This window comes from Echiichthys vipera (assembly GCF_963691815.1).
Source record: "Echiichthys vipera genome assembly, chromosome: 14".
Taxonomy (NCBI): domain Eukaryota; kingdom Metazoa; phylum Chordata; class Actinopteri; order Perciformes; family Trachinidae; genus Echiichthys; species Echiichthys vipera.
Window position 1 is genome coordinate 1,793,654 of NC_139839.1, and position 21,206 is coordinate 1,814,859.

The window sequence follows — 21,206 nt, forward strand, 5'->3', positions numbered from 1 at the left end:
TCGATTTCATTCCTTACCCTGATGAGATCTACAAAGACACATGCTCAAATCTACCATCTGCAGTTAATTCTAGTTTGAGTGTATCTCATGTGGGGCGTGTTTAAGAGGCTGATGACTGACAGCGTCACCGTCCATTCTGCAGGTCTGTTTAGCGCAGTTTACACTCAGATTAAACCGACAAACTCATCAAAGACAGCGCTAACACAACTGTGTTGTCTATTTTTCACATGCAATGTCTTCAGAAATGCCTTTCAGTGTACTGCTTAGCTGTAATTTGAGAAGGTTTATGACCCGGCCGCCATCGTTTTCCACTGAGAACACACTGTTGTTTCGTTGCTGTGATTGGTTGCAGGTCTGTCCAATTGCATTGGGAGGCATTTTGTTCTATACCGCTGATAATGACCCTTGGAAATGCAAAATAACTGATACTCAGAATGCGAATAGTCTGGGGATGCCAGGCTATGGGTTTGTATGATATCTTACAAAATATGACATTGTATTTAACAACATGAAACAGCAACCACTACATAACTGTGATGGTTAAGTTTGGGCACCAAAACTACCGTTACGTGACCAGCTCAGCTCTGGCAACCAACAACTTGTTTAACATTCAAGAAAAGGTTGCGGTTAGGTTTGGCTGAGTACTTCTGTCACATGAACACCACAGGGACACGAACACCAGCCCCCCCATCATGATCCTCCTCCCTGTGCAGACTTTAACGCTCTTAAACTACGTCACCTGATTTCCATCTTTACTCCAGAAGTGATTTCCACTGTGATACATATGTGGAATACATACGAGTTACAGTGCATAACGTCTCTTGGATATATATGTATGAGCAGTGAATGAGAGCAGCCTGAGCTGTTTATGCATTCTGTAAAAAAAAATAACGCATCTCCTCTATCCTCGTCCTCACACTCACAACTTCCCTCTCGCTCTTCTGCTGGATCTCTTTGACAGGCAGTTATACAAACAAGAAATGACAACAACCCATATTTTCTGAAGGAGAGGTCAGTCCCATCATTTGGACACTGATGCCTCATTATCTTGGAGGTCAAAGTTTAATCGGAGTGAACTCTGCGAAATAAAAAGGAGGCGGGATGAATTTGTGACAGGAAATGAATCTAACCGACTTCTATTGGAATGAACAGGCTTTAGATTTCAGAGTGACTGCAGGATTGTTTTAGGATTATTCTAAAAAACCTATTAAACTTTTTCATTTGGCTTTTAAATTTATGATGAACAGTACAAGTCAAGCTGGGTTTTAGTACAAAAAAACTCCACAGGCCCTGGAAACCCCTGCTCAGGGGGGAAGGGGCCCCTTTTACCGGATGCAAGGTCAGTTACCGTAGAGGAGAGCTGATGACAGAGACAGCAGGAGGCAGGCCAGAGGTGCACTCAGGGGGGTTACATGGGCAGTGATTTGGAGAAAAAACAAAGATTTAAGTGTTATTTTAGGACACAACATATCTGTGTTTAAAGGTCATGGGATGTAAAAGGCACCTAAGCACTAAACGCAAGGTAACTTTAAATGTGAATTAAAAGAATACCTTTATTTTATTGATTTTGTACCTGTACCATAAAATGAAGCCTGGTCGTTTTAGGGCATAGCTCGGTTAAATGTCCCTACTTTCATTTGAAATGGTATTTATTCTTTTCCTTTAGGGAATATTTAAGAAATGGGAGTTGGGGGCGAGATACAGCGACGTCAAGGCAATGCTTTGCCACTTCTAACCGATTCCAAATGAGTCCATACTCTGCTGCATTGGCTCTGATTAAATATCATTTTATCCACAATGCAGCATAAAGATCAGGAAGCAATAAAAGCTTTAAGTGCAAATTGACACTCAGACAGCGTTTTCAGTCTCTGTTATACGACCAATTTTCTATTCTGCAAATGGAAGAAACAAAGTCAGAGGACATGTGCTAATTCAATAGAAAAGGAGAGAGGAAAGAGCAGAAGAAGGGAACAGAAAAAGTGAAATAATGCTTCCAGACTCCTCAGCTGTGTTCTTGCATGAAAACCTTGATACTCAACTTGACTGTCAGTCAAGACAGATGTCCGTCCTCCACAGAGCTGGGTCTGTCTGACGTTCCTGCCTGTAATAGGGAAGGTTTTCGTCTCCACCGTACTCTACAGGGGAATTGTTGGGTCTATGTTTATCATAGAGGGTGGTCTTTACCTACTCTGTAAATCAGGGCTGCCCAATCCTGCTCCTGGAGAGCTACTGCCCTGCATGATTTAGGTTTCTCCCTGTCCCTGCTCCAACACTCCTGAGTCTAACAAGAATCAAACTGTGACAAGCTTCAGCTGCTTGATAACGAGCACTTCATTGGACTCAGGTGTGTTGGAGCAGAGAGAAACCTAAAACATGCAGGGTAGTAGCTCTCCAGGAGCAGGATTGGGCACCCCTGCTGTAAAGTGTCCTGAGATAACTTCAGTTATGATTTGGCACTGTAAATAAAATTGAATTGAAATTGAATTGAATTGAATTGAATTTAAATGAAAACTATGACCTGCTTTGAACACTATGGTATCTGTACGTGCATGTTGCCTGTTTCTGTTCAGTTCTTTCATTAGTCACTGATTTCATTGAGGATGCATTCACGTGTGCCAGCTATGACTGCCTGCTGTTTTTTAAGACTTCCTCTAGGTGGCGGTGCAGGATAAGCTGTCTGTCTGTGTAGATCACATTTTCCATTGGACTCTTTGAAGCCTACTTGGTAGGATGATTGAAACAACACAAAACGAGGACCTATCTAAAGAAAAAAAAAGGTTGATTTAATATTCTGCTACTTGACTTGAATCAGAAATAATGTCATTCAATAAGGCAGGAGAAAATCTGTCCCACATCTTTAGTTTTTAAAACAATACGACGACTTGTTGAACATGTCATTTTTAAAACTATGGTCATTAATGCGCTGCTATAATATCCTTATCTGCTCTTTCACAAGACTGGGGAACCTGCCTCTCCCATTCAGCTGTGTGATGGTGACTTCTTTTATCTAAACAATTAGATAGATGGGGTTAAAGTCAGTCATGCTAGAAAAAGAACATTTCTTTATGTACACGGGGACACGGGGGCACAAGATGGACACTTTTCAACCACTGTTAAAAAAGACATTTATGACAATGTGTACCATTTATCAATCAATCTGCACACAATACACACTACTACTATGACGCAAGGTTCAACACAACCACACAGTTGAAAGCTTTCAACCGTGTTACACAGTCATCGTCCGTGGATGGAGCTCATTTGTCGTTGAAATGTAGATGGAATGGAAATGTCGTTAATCCGAGTGCTTTTTGATGTTTTCTCAAACCAACACGTCCTCAGACAAAAACGACATCTATGATCTTTCTGTTCGACATTGGGAAACAGCTGCATGGTGGTCATTTTAAACATGTGGCTAACACGTGAGCACAGTAGCAGTTTTAATGACATGACCGTTCTATTTAATGCAACGGTCGCCATTTTAGACGCATCATTGACGTTTAGAAGCGGAACGACTTATAATTAGGCAACAAAAATAATAGTTAGGGTTAGGACACAGACATCAAATGTCATGTGCATAAAAAAAAGGTAGCTGTTGGTTTTTGGTTGCACACAGGACACAAACAGGGTCTCCACCTGGGTGTAAGTCCCGCTGTTGTCACCTTACTTCCTCGTGTGTTCCCTGGTTTGCTCCTGTTATAACTACAGCAACTGGAGGTCGCCGCCTAACAACAAACATAAATATGGGTCATTTTAAGCCACTTGCACAATCAACCTATATGGCCCTTTTTGGCGAGGACGTTCTGGTCAAACAACTGGAGTTTTAAGCCCAATCTAAAGCCACCAAGGGTGAGAATTCCTCAAAGCGCTCAGGAAAATGAAATGGCTGACCAGATCAAACTCAATGACACCACACAGTTTGGCTAGTGGACCTTGAATTGATCCTTGCCACACTAATCATTTAAAATTCACAGAATATGCTAAATGACCAAAGCCTGTGCACACAAACGTACCAAAACAACAACTTGAAAATCAAATACGCAAGTTTTAATTCATTTTATTTCTTTCCCCAGAGACTAACAAACAAATGGAGCCTCTTCTCATCTAATCACCCAATTCACAGCTTGATCAAGCCAGGTAAAATTAAAAGTGTTATTATTAACCCATGTTACACCAAACCAATTCCCTCCCTTAACAATATATTAAAAAATATCATCCCAAGATGACAGACACAAAAAGGAAATGGTAAGAATTTTGTGCCACATATTGAGAAGTGTCCCCTTGTCATCCCACCTTACAGGGCTGTGCATCCATCGCAGTAGCCTTGATGTCACACTAGGGGGAGCTGCAGTATAATATCTAATGCACAGCGGCTTCAAATCCACTGCAATGACGACAACTGTAGATTAAACAGAGGCGTCAGCTGTGTGAGCACTAGTCTTTTAAAAAATACTGAGCAGGGGGCGGGTGGATGTGTTCTTGATCCTGAGGACTTAATTTTCCAGTTAATGAGTTAATTATGTTTGCAGTAGATAAATGTTGCATCATCAGGATTATGCAAAATGTGAATCAGTGAATGCTGAAAGAGACGCACGGTAATGGGGGAGAGGCCATTTAGGACAATTGTGTTTCCAATTATCAGTTATGCACTTCAACTGGACTTAGGTTTCAGGTTCCTTATATAACAATGTTACAGACAAACAGAAGTATTCAAAAACGTTGCCGAGCAAAGTGTGAAATGCGCTGATTTCTTGGGATTCAGCAACAAAACCTCTTGGTCAGGTAAAAGTAACCTTTATTACCAAAACCTCTACCATTGGGTTCTCACTCTATCAGACTTTAAACCAGTTTAAACCAGAAATACCCTTAGAGGTGGTTCAGACTCAGTTGACACAAAGCGAAACATCAAAATCCAGTCCTGCTACTGGAGAAGGCACTGATGTAATCATCCAAATAAGAAATGCTCCACTAGAAGATCAAGAGAGCAGACAGACAGACAGCCTCTTCGTTGGTGATGCAGACTGGAAGCCAAGATAAAAAGTGTGTTCATAACACACACACTGACTTGACTGGCTGTGATGTCAAGCTGACGATCTTGTGACAGGAGGCAGCTGCCGTTCTCTGAGCCACATGCCCTAGTTGCTCTCAACCTACTGCAGTTCGGTGCTTGATGCGAATTGACTTGCTGATGACTTAGCGCAGTACTCAGTGGCTAAGAACCCCCCTGACAATGCTTTGATCCCTAGAACATTTCCCAAACACAGCTTCAACGGTTTTTTCCTACCCACCAAAGGTTGAACAGGAACTGAGCCAATATAAAATCAGCAAACAACACATGACAAGTGTTTTACAATGCTCTTAATTCCCAAGAAATAAACTGATGTCTTGTATTCACTGTATTCTGTAGTGTAACATAAGGTGTTCAGACTGACACTAGCCAAATTTGTTTGATTTGATGCAAAAGACTCTCTTCAGGAGAGAAAGTCACATAAGAATAAGTCCTTGTGTCAAATATACCTGTTAGTGATGTGACGTTTGCGATCCAAACGATTCTTTTGAATGTCTCTTTGGTCTGAACCAAGGGAACCGAGTCGTACTTCAGAGCCATTCTCTATATAGTTGTGCCCATACTTCACTGCCCGTTGCAGATCCGCAGAACCAGGTTCATGCTTGATCAAGAGCTTTGTGGCACTTCCTCTCCAGCCTCCTCTAGTGGCTGTGACAGTGAAACAACTGCAGGACACACGGACGGCGCTGAAAACACACCAAACACGCGTTTATTGACACTTTTATCCAACATGTGTGACAGACAGGTGTGTGTCTGCGCAATGCCTTGCTGCTCACCGTGCACCTAAACACATAAACGAAGGCTTAATTTTCCTTTAATTGATAATTCAAGTTTGCAAATGTGCATACCTGACAAAGTAGACAGGACTATTATACATCTTGAAAGTCCACCAGCATGTATAGTTCTCTGTGTTTCTATTTCCCATTATTATCTTTACACAAAAACAATCTGCTTTGGAGTCTTCATCAGGGTGTCACATTTGATCCTCAAACTCCAAAGAGTGGAGCGAGAGAGTGTGCAACTTTTTTAAAATAACTGAAATGAGAATAAATCTGCTTTGAAGATACTTTAAAGAATGCCTTTAAACAAAAGTTCTTGAAGACACTAAAGCATCGAGCAGCATTTGTGCCGAAGTTCTCAAACCCAGGCAGCAGAGGGTGTTCACGCCCCACGGGGACGTGCATTCCCTCCGTGACCTGAAACTGCAGATCCTCTTTAAGTTGTTCAAACTCTTGGAGGTGAAAAGCTTTTGAATCATGCCAGCTGCCAGAGCGGCCCACACTGACATGACGAAACCCTTCCCTATGACACAGCGCTGTAAATATAACTGAGTCAAACCGCTTCCCATGCAGTTTTTTCTCTATTAATGACTCTCACACTCTGTGGCTTCACAATAGTAATGTGCCGTTCACCAGCTGAGGCGGTAGTGTTAGAAAGTCCTGCTGTTTGAATGTGAGAAGTGAGGAACACGCAGGGCTTGTCCTGTGGGAGAGGAAATGTGATGCGACAGATGGGTGTTTATAAGAGAGCAGAAACCAAGCAGATGTGTTAGGAGAATAGATTTAGTGATGTTGGATCCGTCTGCCACCCTCTACCCTCAAGGCGACTGGATATTATTTTAAAAAAAAACGTATATTATATGAATATGTCGCTGTGAGGGAATTCAACATTAATTAATAGAACAAAAAAATTATACAGATATGTCCTCATTCAACGTTCGTTCATATCACTATGCAAAGTACGCACTGTCGTTTGTGTGTAATCTGGACTTTAGAAATTACATCAGGAGCAAATAAGTAGATCGGGTGATCATGTTCAAGAAGTACTAAGCCAAACTACCACCACAACCTTTAATCTAATATTTCATATCATTACGTAGCAGCACACGTCACACAGAGGCCACTTGGAGAGCAGAGGGAAATTGTGTGTGGGTGAGTGTGTGTGTGTGTGTGTGTGTGTGTGTGTGTGTGTGTGTGTGTGTGTGTGTGTGTGTGTGTGTGTGTGTGTGAAGTCGACTGTATCTGCCCTTGTTCACTTCAGCCCAAACTATCATGGATCCACCACCAGGTGTTGTTTAACGCTGTACTGCTTCTAACTAATTCAATTTAATTCAATTTTATTTATATGTAGTGCAAAATCATAACAAAAGTTATCACTTTACACTTTACAGAGTAGGTAAAGACCACACTCTATGACTTATTTATGATTTACAGAGACCCAACAATTCCCCCGTAGAGTACGGTGGCATTGAAAACCTTCACTATATCAGACAGGAACGTTACTAATAATCACAAATACCTTTAGACTCATGTTAATGAGATGAAGGTGTTTTCTGCTGATCATTGTAACACTGTACCTCAGCACTGTCTGCACTTTGTAAACAGCTGCATCTTCTTTGATTCAGTAACTTCTGTTTGTGATCTGTATCATGATAATCATCATTATTGCTATGATATATTGCACCATATCGTTTATTCCATGTGTTTACAGTTTACAGATAATGTTGAGAAGACACCACACACGTCACGTTAAGATATGTAAACTAAAATAAGTAGACTAAATATTTACTGCAACTGTTAATTTTCAGTGAAATATTTAGCTATCAAGGAGATTTTTTAAGAAACGATCTGCTTAATAGGCGAACAGCCCACACATGTAAGAATACAGACGTTTAATAAGATATTATTTGTAAAAAAATGAAACTGAAAAGCTTGTCAGACAGTGAAGTTTTTTAATTATGATAAAAAGTTGCTTTATTTATGCAGATTTTTCGTCTTTAGGGGTGAGCAACCACAGAGTTCTTACGTCCATTACTGCCACCTACCGTGGATGTATTCTCTTGCACCAAATGCATAACTGCAATGCATTGTGGGTGTTATCCACCCCTGGAGTGACTAACGTGGTTCACTCGATCACTCAGCCGTCCGAGGATCGATCCCACCAAGCTGCGTCAGTTTTTCAGACTATTGGAATAACACTTAAGATGGCAGCAAGTGCCGAGGAGAAGTGAACAAGGGCGTGTTGAACCACTATTGGAACGCAGCAGAAGGTCTGGTACCTAAACTTAACCACCACCCTTTGTTGCCTAACCCTAACCGCTAACCCTACAGTCACATGCCGATCACCGTTTCACAGCGTTAAATACAATGTCCTATTTCCTAAGATACTGTATTTGAATTGTTATACTAGCGTTTTTGTAAGGTAGAAACACGCTGAACAACAGCAGCTGTTTTAAAGGTACAGGTGGGGGGGACCCATGATGGAGTAAAGGAGAATTATGATCGATGGCAGCAATAACTGTGAAATATATAGAAAGACACAAGTTCACGATGATGAATTCCCTTCCTGTGTGAAGCTTTACAGCTGAACGTGCTCCTGTTGAGTAGAAAAATGAATCCATGGGAAGTAAAGAAGCATTTCTTGCTCATTATGTTCAATATATTAATATCAAACTGTTGAGCTCCAGCAACTGCGGTGTTGACTCAAGTGCACTGGGTCAGCTGCAAAATCTCAGAAGCTATTGTTCGAACGAGACAGTTACAGACACTTAAAAGGGCAAAAACCTAGTCTATGTATTCTCATCAGTGGGTACGTGCGATATCGATGGAAAACTTACGCACAACAATTCGTAAAGTATGGAACAAAATATGATATTCTATTAAACGCTGTGAAACGAAATATGATGGAAACTGATTCGTATGATATCTTAACAAATGTGTATAGTGCTGTAATGTTAACTCCATCAAAGACACAATTTCATTGCATTTGAAAATGTTCTGTCAAAGCCTAAACTACGAACATACGATACGTGCATATTAAACAGCACGTTTGCTCTGAATTATATGTAACATGTAGTTTCTCAAGGAGTCAAAGATCTGTGGTTGCACAGCTGAAGTTGGTCGATGCAGAAATATTGCAGAGGAGGATGGATTGTGTGTGCTGCGTGATCTGGGTGAAGTGGAAAGTGAGTCCCTTTTCCTTTTGTACTGAACTAAATACGACAATTTAAGAGAGACACTGTTCCATGAAATGGCTCGACTGAAGTATTCTGGTGTTCTTATGAACAACAACTGGAATGGTTGTTTAATTTGATGTGTTTAAAGTTGATGACTTTATTTCAAGAGCCTGGAATAGAAGGCAAGTTAGAGTGTGTTTATTAATGTTTCCTTTAGAAAACAACTTGAGCGTCACGTGTTATTAGGGGAGTCAAAGAATTAGGAGTTGTTCTCTAACCGTAATGGCAGTTCTGATGCAGACATATACCTTTTTTTGTCATCAGCGTCACTAACATGAGGGCTTATTTACATCTAGCTCGGGATGGTCGCCACAGACACGGATATTGGGATAATCATCAAAAAGGCAAGTAGAAGTGCTTCATTAGTGGGTCACATGATCAATCACTGTTGTTTTAACTCACACTTTGATAGATAGGAACTTAAAAGACAATTAAATAGATGGAAATCTTGCGGAGTACAAAGTTAAGATGTACATGCCCTACTGTGGAACTGGCTTGTATGAATTTCTGGTGTCTTGCAAGCCCATGCTGGGGCTGGGCATACAGTCGTATGCATGACACTATAATAAAAATCATTAATTCATTCTTGTATTTATTACCATGAAACCTTGAAACCACAGTTGCATGGTTGAAACGAGGTTGTAGTTCGGCTTAGTACTTTCAGGACATGAACGCCGGTCCCTCTGATGAGAGTCCGGTGTTTTTGGACTCATCCATCACCCCACCTCTGCTCTGGACGTCTACTTCAATACACTTATGCTACATGTTTGGACTCAATTTCTACAGTACTAAATACATGATTACATACAAATTACAGTGCATTCCTTTTTGTAGTTATATATAGAACAGCCTGAGCTGGTTTTAAAAGCAAAGGCAAAGACAAGGGTCGTGAATGTGATCAAAAGTTTGAGCAGAAAGAATTGTACTAACTTGAGAGAGCTATATGGCTTTGTTCAGTTGCTGTCTTTATCTTCTTGCTCTAAAAAACAAACCAAGAACAGAATGGACCACGCTGGATTTGATTTTAAGTGTAGCGTCTTTCTGCCAGACTCTGACTTTAAACATCTTGGTGAACATCAGATTTCTCAGAAATCTTTAAAGAGAACAAAAAGGACTTGAATCAGCACAGGTTGGAAGCCCCTGGTTTCGTCTTTAACAATTTACTGTGTAATCTTATGATGTGTGTGTGTGCGTGCGCGTGTGCGTGTGCGTGTGTGTGTGTGTGTGTTTTAAGGTAAAATATTAATCTGAAAAGTAGCAACCATAGCTTTCAGATAAATGTGGGCTAAAAAGTAGAACATTTCTCTCTGAAATGTAGTGGAGTATAGCATAAAGGCTGAAGGCCTGAGATCAGGGGCTAAGGCTCTTGCCTCCTGTCCTGCTCCCTTGAGGTTAATTATGTTCACTTTACCAGCCGTGACTCACTTTCTAGCTGCCTGAAAAGCTCACAGACTACTACAAGCCTCGCCATGGCTGCTGTTATCGCTAACAACTGGCCCCTCCGAGCAGTCTCTTCTGCTCACATGTGATATATCGCAGCCATGCCAAGGATGGCTAATTAAAATGACTGACTGTGCACAGCCCTGGATGTGAAGCAGGTAGGCACCATGAGGATGTTGCTGTGCTGGCGTTTAAACTCAAACTGACACCCTTGTGTTGTATGTTGTCTGTCTTTTGGTATCCAGTTAGAGTGTCCGAGCGTATTCGAACATTCGCGCTCACTGCCCGTCTCTCGTCTATTATTTTTCTCTCTTCTTTGTTACCCTCATCCCTGTCATTGTTCCCTGTTCAGTTCTGACTGAGATTGTGAAGAGGTAAATGTTTGCAAATTAGTTAAACAGTACATTTGTGGGAAATTAGCTCCACAACAGAGGCCATATACCTCTTTAACACTCACAAACAGGGTCAGAATGACCAAACCTTCTTTTGTCAGTTCACACCAAACCACACGGGTTAATCCCAATTCAGATCCGAACCTAGGAGCGAAATGTACTAATTATCTCACCTGTTGGAAGTGGGCGGGGCTTAACACCTAATGTTCAGTGGACAGATACACTCAATGCAGCTGTCCACCACCAGAAAACCTGTTTTGAAATTGACCTCCTAATGTAAATTATATTAATACATCCCAATAATAAACGGTCTATTTATAACATTAAAACATTTGGTTTCAAACAAAACATTTCAACATCAAAATCAAAACACAACCATTTACAGACTTGATGGGTTCGACGGGTTTAATTCCCATGAATGGAATAAAAACACATCATAGAGACAGTGGTGGCTTTCTTGTTTTTTAAGTGTTCAAAGTTATAATCTTTAAGAATTTTAATATCATATGACCCACTAATGAAAGCACTTGTTGCCTCTATGCTGATTATTCCAACATGAGTGTCTGTGGAGATCTTTCCCTCGCTATATTCAAACGTGCACGTCAGTCAGCATAGTTGGTCTGCTCAGGTGGCGCTCGTCACTGGCGATTAAGTTGCGTTCAGTTGTACTCGGAAATCGTGAACTTCCAACTTCGGACAAGTAAAAGTGCAATGAAGCATAATGTTCAAGTCTGAAGTCGAGTTAGGCTCACTCTGATTTGTCTGATCAATGCGTTAAACAATTCATTAATGCTGACTCATCATGGCGGAGCAACAAACATATGGAACATATGAGGGCTTCACGCAGCATCTCTGCAGGTGAGAGCTGCCAATCTACCGAGGTCATACAATCGACAATGTTCATTTTCCAAAGGAACTCTGGGAGATGAGGTCCCAGAGACTCACCTGCAGTTACATCTTACCGCCTAAGAGGCCGCTAGAGACAATATTCTTACAGATTACAACTTTAAAGAGTGGAAAGCAATTTTTTGGAACAAGCTTGACATAGCAACTGTGATGTGACCCCTTGGTTTGTGGACTGAAGTTCAAAGCGTTTGCTGAATTTAATGTGGCACAGTAGTGCTAAACCACCGTACACACACACACACACACACACACACACACACACAAAAGAGAAAGAATAACAAAGTGTCCTTGCATGCGACCCATTTTTCTTTTCTCCATTACTTGTCTGCTATTTCCATTGCACCCGCTGAAAACCTCACAAACCAATATTTATTTTTTTCTTACCCAGAATGTATTTGTAAATGCAACAGGACTGCTTTTGCCAGCAATGACAGTGTGGCGCTGGCTGGTGAGAATAATTGCAGCTGTGCTTACAGAAACCCTGAGATAGCCTTCGGTAAAGAGTCCACAGTGGTCCATTCAGCTGCTTCGGCAACACAATAGCTGCTGCTGGTAACCATGACAGTGACAGAGTGGCCCTAAAATTACTCTGACACACAACACATCACTCCTCAAATACACTGGTATCATGACCACGCATTAATAATCAATCTTGTTACATGACTATGTTAATAACTTGTTAAGCCGTAATGCTTTCTAATTGGACACACGGTGATGAAGGTATGCATGAGTGGTATTTAAGCAGCAGGCTTTGATCTTGGCCTGGAAATACTCCCGAGTACAGGATACCCATTTTTGACGGATTCATGTTTGGGTATCGTTATTAAGCAAGAAGAAGAAGAAGAATTACTTTATTTTTATCCCACACGGGGAAATTCAATTTTCACTCTTATTATCATACATGTTACATACACAGGCCCGAAATACACACATGCACAGACAGGACCTATACATGCAATTGAGGAGAGATGTTAGAGCGAGGGGGCTGCCAGCGACCAGCGCCCAGAGCAGTTGGGGGTTCGGTGCCTTGCTCAACAGCACCTCGGCAATGCCCAGGAGGTGAACTGGCACCTCTCCAGCCACCAGTCCACGCTCCATATATGGTCCACACAGGGACTTGAACCAGCGACCCTATGGTTCCCAGCCAAGTAACCTATGGACTAAGCTACTGCCGCCCAACAAGCCCAGAAGTGATGTCTGTAATATCTTTAGGTCTACCATGTGAGACCAGAAAACAGGATTTGGTATCAACCCACCTGCCAGACAGAACATTGATATTAGACAATTCTGCCAAACCCACAATTACAATAATATTGTGGTAGTAACTTTTAAGTAGTTCAGGTAACAACAAGGTAACCAGGTGTGACATTTTGAGAGCCAAACAGTAATACTGATCTGCAAAACATGAAATAAAAACACGCTCTTCTTTAACTCACACGCTTAACTGCTACGTGGCAGTTCTTTGAAAAACACAAAAAGTGGTTATTTCTAGGTAAAACCTCAAATTTCATGAATCAATATGATAACAAACCTCCATGGGACATGGCATCCTTCACAATTTTTAGAATATTCTTCAATTCTCAAGTACTAAATCATTATTTCTGGATGAAAATATCAAGCTGAAATAAACGAATGTGAAGCAATTGTCAGTTTGTGCAGGCTGCACTGTCCAACTGAGGAGCCTGCATTGTTATTTTTGTCTTCATACTGTCCAATGAAACACATAAACACAAAATAAAAAGTGCCACTTCATCTCTTAGCAGTGCACGGAGCCATTATAGTACAGAGAAAATGTTCATGGAAACATCTCCTGCGGAATAATCAACTGCTCCGACGCTTATTTGTAGACTCAGTATGTTCCAAACGCGAGCATAAATGTACATTGTAAGCACAACATTTTACTTGAAATGTTTATATTCTGTAGAAAATGTATTATCCTTGTCTTGATGGTGGCTGTCAAACAACGGACACCCCGGCACGGTCACACCAACAGTCATACCCGCGACAACTTTCTCATCTCATTCCACCGTGTAGAAAAAAATGTTCCAGCTGGTCTTTACGTTGGGGAACATCAACACAACACAAACACAGGGAATCAAAAATGTAAGTGAAGTGTGAAGCTCAGGCATATGTTTACTGTCAGACTCATAATGACTGAAGACATAATTAACCACAGACGTAATTATTTATGGCTTAAAAGAATGCTTCGACACCTTGGGAAATCAGCTGTTAGCTTTCTTTTCCTAGATGAAACGATCGATAGCACTCCTGTGTTCCCCCCGCTTCCAGTCTTTATCCTAAGCTCAGCAAAGTCCTGACTCCAGCTAACGCGCAGTCATGAGATTGATATCAGACTCCTTATCTCACTCTCAGAAAGAAAGGGAATAAGCATCTTTTCCTAAATGTATACCAGACCATTTCTGTATCTGCTAACGTTTTTCCTTAATTGGTGTAACAAGGACAGCTGTATCTTAATTACCATTGGTGTTGAAATGTGTCAGTGAACTCCTGGAACATTTTGCGTAGATGCCCCTTGTGTGGCCTTGACCCCGCATTAATCTTTTCTTTGGAATATGATATAATATATTCACATGTCATATATTAAGCAAGGATATGCCCATCTATTAACCCATCTTGTATTCCCAGTGTGAATCTGGGAGAAAGGTTAAGTGTGCCCTTCATATCCTAGAGTTTTTTCATTCATTCATCTTCAACCGCTTGTCCCTGTCAGGGTTGCGGGAGGGCTGGAGCCGATCCCAGCTGACGTTAGGCGTAAGGCAGGGTACACCCTGGACAGGATGCCAGTCTATCGCAGGGCACATACAGAGACAGACAACCATTCACACCTATGGGGAAATTTAGAGTCATCAATGAACCGAACACCTACACGTCTTTGGACTGTGGGAGGAAACCGGAGAACCCGGAGAAAACCCACGCAGACACGGGGAGAACAACAGAACTCCACACAGAAGGGCCCCAGCCGGGAACCCTCTCGCTGTGAGGCGACAGTGCTAACCACTACACCAACGTCTCGCATTCTAGAGTTTTTGACTGAGCAAAAGAAACAACCACTAAGATCCATTCAATGACCACTGATTTAAGGTCTTCATTACACAGAGTATGGTAGAAATGATACGAGGATTCTTGCTTTCAAAGCTGACATTTGACTTCCACAGTGCAGGGGGAGGTTTGTTGATGGTGATCGTAAAAGGAAGGACAAGTGTTAAAAAAAAAAAACCATCATACTCTATACTTTTGGGGCCACAGATTTCATGGAAATCCAAAAAAGGCGCAATATCATTTACAACCACGATAATATTTAAAAGTCTCACCTGGAAGACATCCATTGTGTAGCAAAAGTGAAAGGTGCCAGCGATAATTGTGTCAGGAATGGGGAAAAAAAGGAAGACCGAGTCGGAGAAGTTCAAACCCTGCCTTCTCACCTGAGCACAGCTGACATTTTGCGGCACAAAAGTGGGTGTAAATGTCAGATCAGTGATTTCAGAAGTTACAGAGATGGTCACACAATAGCAGTTCTGGCTGAGTGTACTGGCTCCATTTTTCTTTCTGCAACTTTTAACTTATGTTGTTAGTCATTAGTAACAGCCACACTGTGATCATTTGGTTAAGCTGAAGGTTGTGGAACGCGAACTGTTGTGGTGGCCAGGGCATGAATGAATAAATGCGGCTTCCATTCAATTGTCAAGCTAATTTTAAGCAAACTTTTGAAATGTTAAGAAATGTGAGGTAGGCACATTTAGAGCAACTGGTTTAGAGTCAAATAAACTAAGCGTATGTGACCTCTCTGTGGGGCGTCTTCTGGCCAAATGAATCTCGGAGCTGATCGGGTTTTGGGTAACAGCCGTTCATTCGTTTCTGCGTATATAACAAAAGATAGTGGTGGCGTTCAATCATCTGTCGTGGACAAACAGCGCATGCTCTGTTTGGAGAGACGGTGCATGTTATTTTTAGCTAGCGACACTGGAGGGAAATCACTAACAACAAAACACATAAAAAAAGACCAGTTGACTTAATAAAAACGTGACAAACTTAATGCAAAATAACTTACAGTCAGTTTAGCATTTAGGTACTTGAGAAATAAGTTAACATTGTTTTTGTCCACAGACATTCTCAGGCACGTTACCTCAATGTAATCCTCCGTTGCTTTGAGGATTACCCATAATCCTTTGCTACTACGGCAGGTTTTAGAACTGTAGATGGCAGTGTTGTCCCATTTAGCGGGATTTCTTTACCATGAACCATTTTAACTATGTTACACGTATTTTATCAGAAGTTAGTGCTATAGGCTGCACGTGGCTATACTATATCTGAAACAACCTGTTTAAATAAATCTGTGTCTGTCTGACTGAACTCACAAAATCCCCCCAGAGACCAATGGAACAAATTACCCACAAGAAACTATTACTCTCTTTAGTAGCGCGTTGGCCTGCTTCTCAGTGTCTTTGAACATTTAAAACAGAGAAATAAAAAAGATCCCAGGACACACCGGCAACAGTTAACTCTTCTGGGATGATTGGGAGTCGGTAACACAAATGACGACTCAAAGGAACACAGGATGTGATGAAACCGATACTATCCAAATCCCTAGTTGTGGGAAAAATATGGTTTAGAGCAGGTTATTTTAAATTATGCCCACGATGCCTCTCACTGTCACATCATAATAGAATTTTATGTTCAGCAGTGAAGACTAAGTCTGGTGGGACTATAAATTATTGGCCTATGTCTACTTGCATTTGCTATTTCCTAGCATCCGATATCAGCTCTTTCTTGTGCCTGCACACTAATAAATCTTTATGACTTGTTAACCATAGCATAGGGAGCCAGTTTGATACACACAGCCCGTCTGCTCTGCTGAGCTGCTGCTAAGTGCATTGTACTTGAGCAACACTACCATTGGCAGGATGTGAATGACAACTGCTTTTCTGTAAAACGTAGGATGATGTGGTGCCTGAATGTTGCTCGAGCTTTTATGGTGATGGCGGTGAAACGTTTGTTGTTTCTTGGTCAGATCCTCAAAGCAATTTCAGTCGAAAGCAACTGGACTTGGTTATTTGTCTAGGACGACGTTTCACCTCTCATCCAAGAGGCTTCATCAAACCCTGAAGGGTCCCAGTGACATCATCGGCCTGGTCAGATGCGTACATGAACTGATGAAGCCTCTTGGATGAGAGGTGAAACGTCTTCCTAGACAAATAACAAAGTCCAGATGCTTTTGACTGAAATTGCTTTGGGGACAATGACGACCTGAAACAGTGAGAACATTCACAGGCTTTCTTGTTCAGAGTTATTTTTCCGTGAAGCTGCCTTCTCTCCTTTTTTGACGCTTAAGGCGTTAGTCATAACCTTAAATGATCTCAGATTTATTTATTAATTATTCCTTCAAGCTGATGTTTTATTTCTCAAATCAGTGTTGATTCCCCGTACATCTCTCTTCACTAGCCTGAAGCGATGTCACTCGAGCTTTTTGCCTACAAATCGTCTTTTCCTTCGCCCTTCAGATCTTGTTTGAGTTTTTTCTTTCTTTATTTTTGGTCACCAACCGGATATTCTTACATGGTGCAAGCTGCGATTCACTCCTTTGCTGGACTTTATCCAGCTGACCTGAATGACCTCTCAAGAAGTATTGATCACTTCTCGGCCCTTGCATCCCTCCATCAAATATCTCTTCTTAACCTGGTGTGTGTTTGAGTCTGAGTAGGCGATGCAACCAGAGGCAAGGTCAAGTGCTGGTTTGAAAGTGGAGCAAGGTGAGAGCATGCCTGGATTATTAACGGGGCGTGTAGGGCCCTCGGGTGGACTATGAGACAATGGGCCCCTGGGCACAAATTTTGAGAGTTGACTTTCTTATTTTGTGTCCTTTGGTGGTCATTTTGAGGGTTTTTACATTAAAAAAAGAAAACTGTGGTCCTTCTGTTGATGTAACTGTCTTTCTATAGGATTTGCAGCATATTCAACAAGCCTTTCATTTTTACGGTCCTATGAGCAAACCATGTGTTTAGAGGGTTTTAGAGTCAGTAGGTTCTTTAAATGTACTAACTGAACACAATGTATTGAGAAGGAAAAGGAGTACTTTGAATACTTAAGTATATCTCTAAAGCAAATAGTCCTGCGCTTTAACTCAAGTCATAATTTGACTCGGCAACTTTCACTTTTATTGGAGTAACAGTTGACCAGGAGGACCTATACGTCTACTCAAGTAGTGGAGTCCTGTACTTTGTCCACCCCTGTGTACCACCTGCTCTGGTCTCACAGTATGATAATGATATGTTTATACCCCAGCAGAGCAGGGTTTTTGGCTCTTGGGTTTCCTCAGGAGGTCAGCACTGTCGAGACAACTGGTCAACAGTCAAATCTGCAGGATAATGAGTCATGATTTACTTTGCCGCTGTGAACTATTCCACTGAATCCATTGATTTAATCGCGGTTAGAAAATCTAGCTGATAGAAATGCTCCAACGGCCTCTCTGATATTTGTGTTCATAAAACATTTTCGGATAATACACACGCCCAAAAGACAGCCTCTGGGCAATAACCCTTGGGGTTTTCCCTCTCTTACAAAATAGTTCATTACTATAGCTACAAGTGTGTGTGTGCATACACAGTTTTTCTGTGCAATGAGGGATTGTTACAGACACTTTGGGTGAGCTCCCTTACAGTTTTACCTCCAAAAAAAAGTGGTTTACAGTCGGGCTAAGCTGTTTGCTTGCTTGCAACATGCTTGATTGTCTGACTTCCCCATCTGCTTTGGAAGCTGCAATGTCACATGTTCACCGATCTCAGACATTAGCTTGGCCTAAATTAAAGTTAAAGAATGAATTGCACTGTTAGTCTATAAGATGAGTAAGAAGCAGAGTTTAAGTATCAGGTGTTTAAACCCCACTGGTTTGAGCCTCTGTGTTCAAGGATTCAATCATGTCAACAGAGGCCAATCTTTCTTATTTACGGCCTACAATTATGTCATGTTTCACACTTACAGAAGGGCCTGTTGTAACCAATAGTAACCCTCAACATAATTCACACCAGGGATTTGTATTGCCTGTTCAAAGTGTACTTAATTGTTTGTAAACTCACTATATATTCAATATTGTACTCGGCATTTTAAACAAAATGGGGATTTGCATAATTTCATTAATGTGATTACGAATATCCAAACAAAAAATAAACAAGGCCATACTCATTAGGGTCTTATTTGGATATTGTTTGTTTTTGTCATAAAGCACTGTGTTAGCTGTGTGGCCTGTACTGTTATTTGTTAAGAAAGAGGCGTATACTGTAAATTAATGAGAGATGATGATTATATCCCATTTAATCCTCCTTGTCCTGATATATTTCACACTAATTCCTACGTAGTGGATGTTTAACCTTGCAAAAACAAAGAGCCATCAGCACCAAATGTAAAGGAGTGATGCCTGTCTCCGCAAACATTCAGTGATGCTTCCCTCTTGTTGTTTATGAAACCACTGCTGGTCCCACCTTGCTGTAAAGGTAACGAACATCACATGGATACAGTATCTAATGAAAAAGGAACTTGCCACCTAATTAATTAATTTAAAGAAATCCCTGTGTAACCCATGTTAAAATATGGTATAAATAAGTACTTTAAAAGCTGCATAAATAAGTTTAAAAGTCAAACGTGATTAATTTAATGTAAATGAATTAATCAGAGTTAAAGTTAATACAACAATAACTTAATGTTGAAGATGAAAAGTATGCCGACAGGAAATTCATATCGCTAGAGCAGAGGAGGAAATCGGAGCGAACGAGTGGAGATTAATAAGCAGAAAATGGAGTGAAAAAGTGGATTTTGCAGTCGGAAAAACATAACTTGCCCGGTAGGGAACTGACGGGATTTTATGTGTACTAAACCACACCGGTTTTGGTGAGTGTTGTGTTGATTTTATTTTCATTTTTACCATGTTGTACCTTTTTTTCCTGGCGAGAGCTAACGCTAAAAAGTAGCTGTTTCTAAGGAAATGCTCCGTCATAAACTGTTTACCAGTAATATTTTGGGTTTATGAAGACTGTGAATGTCATAAAAGTGACTGTATGCTGTGTAAATGAAAGGCGCGTGCAGTATTTAATGTGTGTGACGGAGCCGTGAGTTCAAAGAGACCGCTCCGCCGCCATTTTGAGATGAAAAAGCACCGTAGCAGTAGTGTTACAAACTCAGAGACTGTTAAACATTTGTGTAATTTGAAGATTTAAAGAGATTTATTGTGTTTATGACCTGTTACACAGGTCAGGTTTTATGCTTGGTTTAAAGCTCGGTCGGAGCGAGGATTGGTCTGCCGTGTGCGGCGTGCACATGCATAGACAGGATTCAAGATGGCGAGCCAGACCCAGACCTTCAACTCATCTTCTCCATCGCATCAGTGAGGAAGTCCTCTGCGAATGGTGACTCGCTACCAGAGCGGTAGGAGTATCAGAATTGGGTTTGAACTGAACGGAGAACTGATTTATTTTTGGACTGAATCGAACTGAAGCTTTTCATTGAACTGAAAGTGAACTTACATTTGGACTGTGAACTTGATCTGGAAGTGTCATACTTTATTTTGCGTATTGATTTCATATTTTGAATGTCATTTGAATGATCGTGGTCCACTATGACCTGATTGTGTAATTGAAGGTATTTTCTTACCTGTAAAAGAAAGGGAAAAAGAGTTAACTCAAGAAGAAGAAATAGGAATTCTAAATAGGTGCAACCTATCAGAAAAGACCGGTCTAATTAACTTAAATTAGCCTAACTTAGATAAATAGGTGAATTAAAGAACCAAAAGAAAGAGTGAAATACTATTTTTGCTAAACTCAACTAAATTTCAGGAACCTGCAAGATATTTTATTTTATTTTATGTACTGTTTTGTATGTGTTTTTGAATTCAGTAAATTGCCAGCTTTATATATTCTAAGCAACGGCCTCTGGTGTAATTATTTTGCTCCCCACTCCTTAGAACCTAGAACTGGCCCAGTGGCGCAGTAAGTGGTGTGACACCGGTGCTACACCTGTGTGCGAATTTCTTTTAGCAACACAACAAAATATTTCAAGGGACTCATTTAGATATGTGAATTAATACCTAAACTCTGATGATCCCTATAATGCAAACTTTGGTACAACACAGCCACACCATATTCCTCTGAAGAGCAGGAGGGCTTAATTTTACTGAGATTATACCCAAAACGGTGATGATGAGGACTTTAAGTGGATTAGGGTCCAACTTAAAAATTCCTGCCTCTTCATATTCATGACATTGGCAAATCTTAAGAGGTGCAACATCAATAGTGTTTAGTAGTCATGCATGGGCCCAGAATGGGTAACACCATCACTGAGTTCTGGTATTTGCTTACAGCCATGTGAGAAATGAATAAAT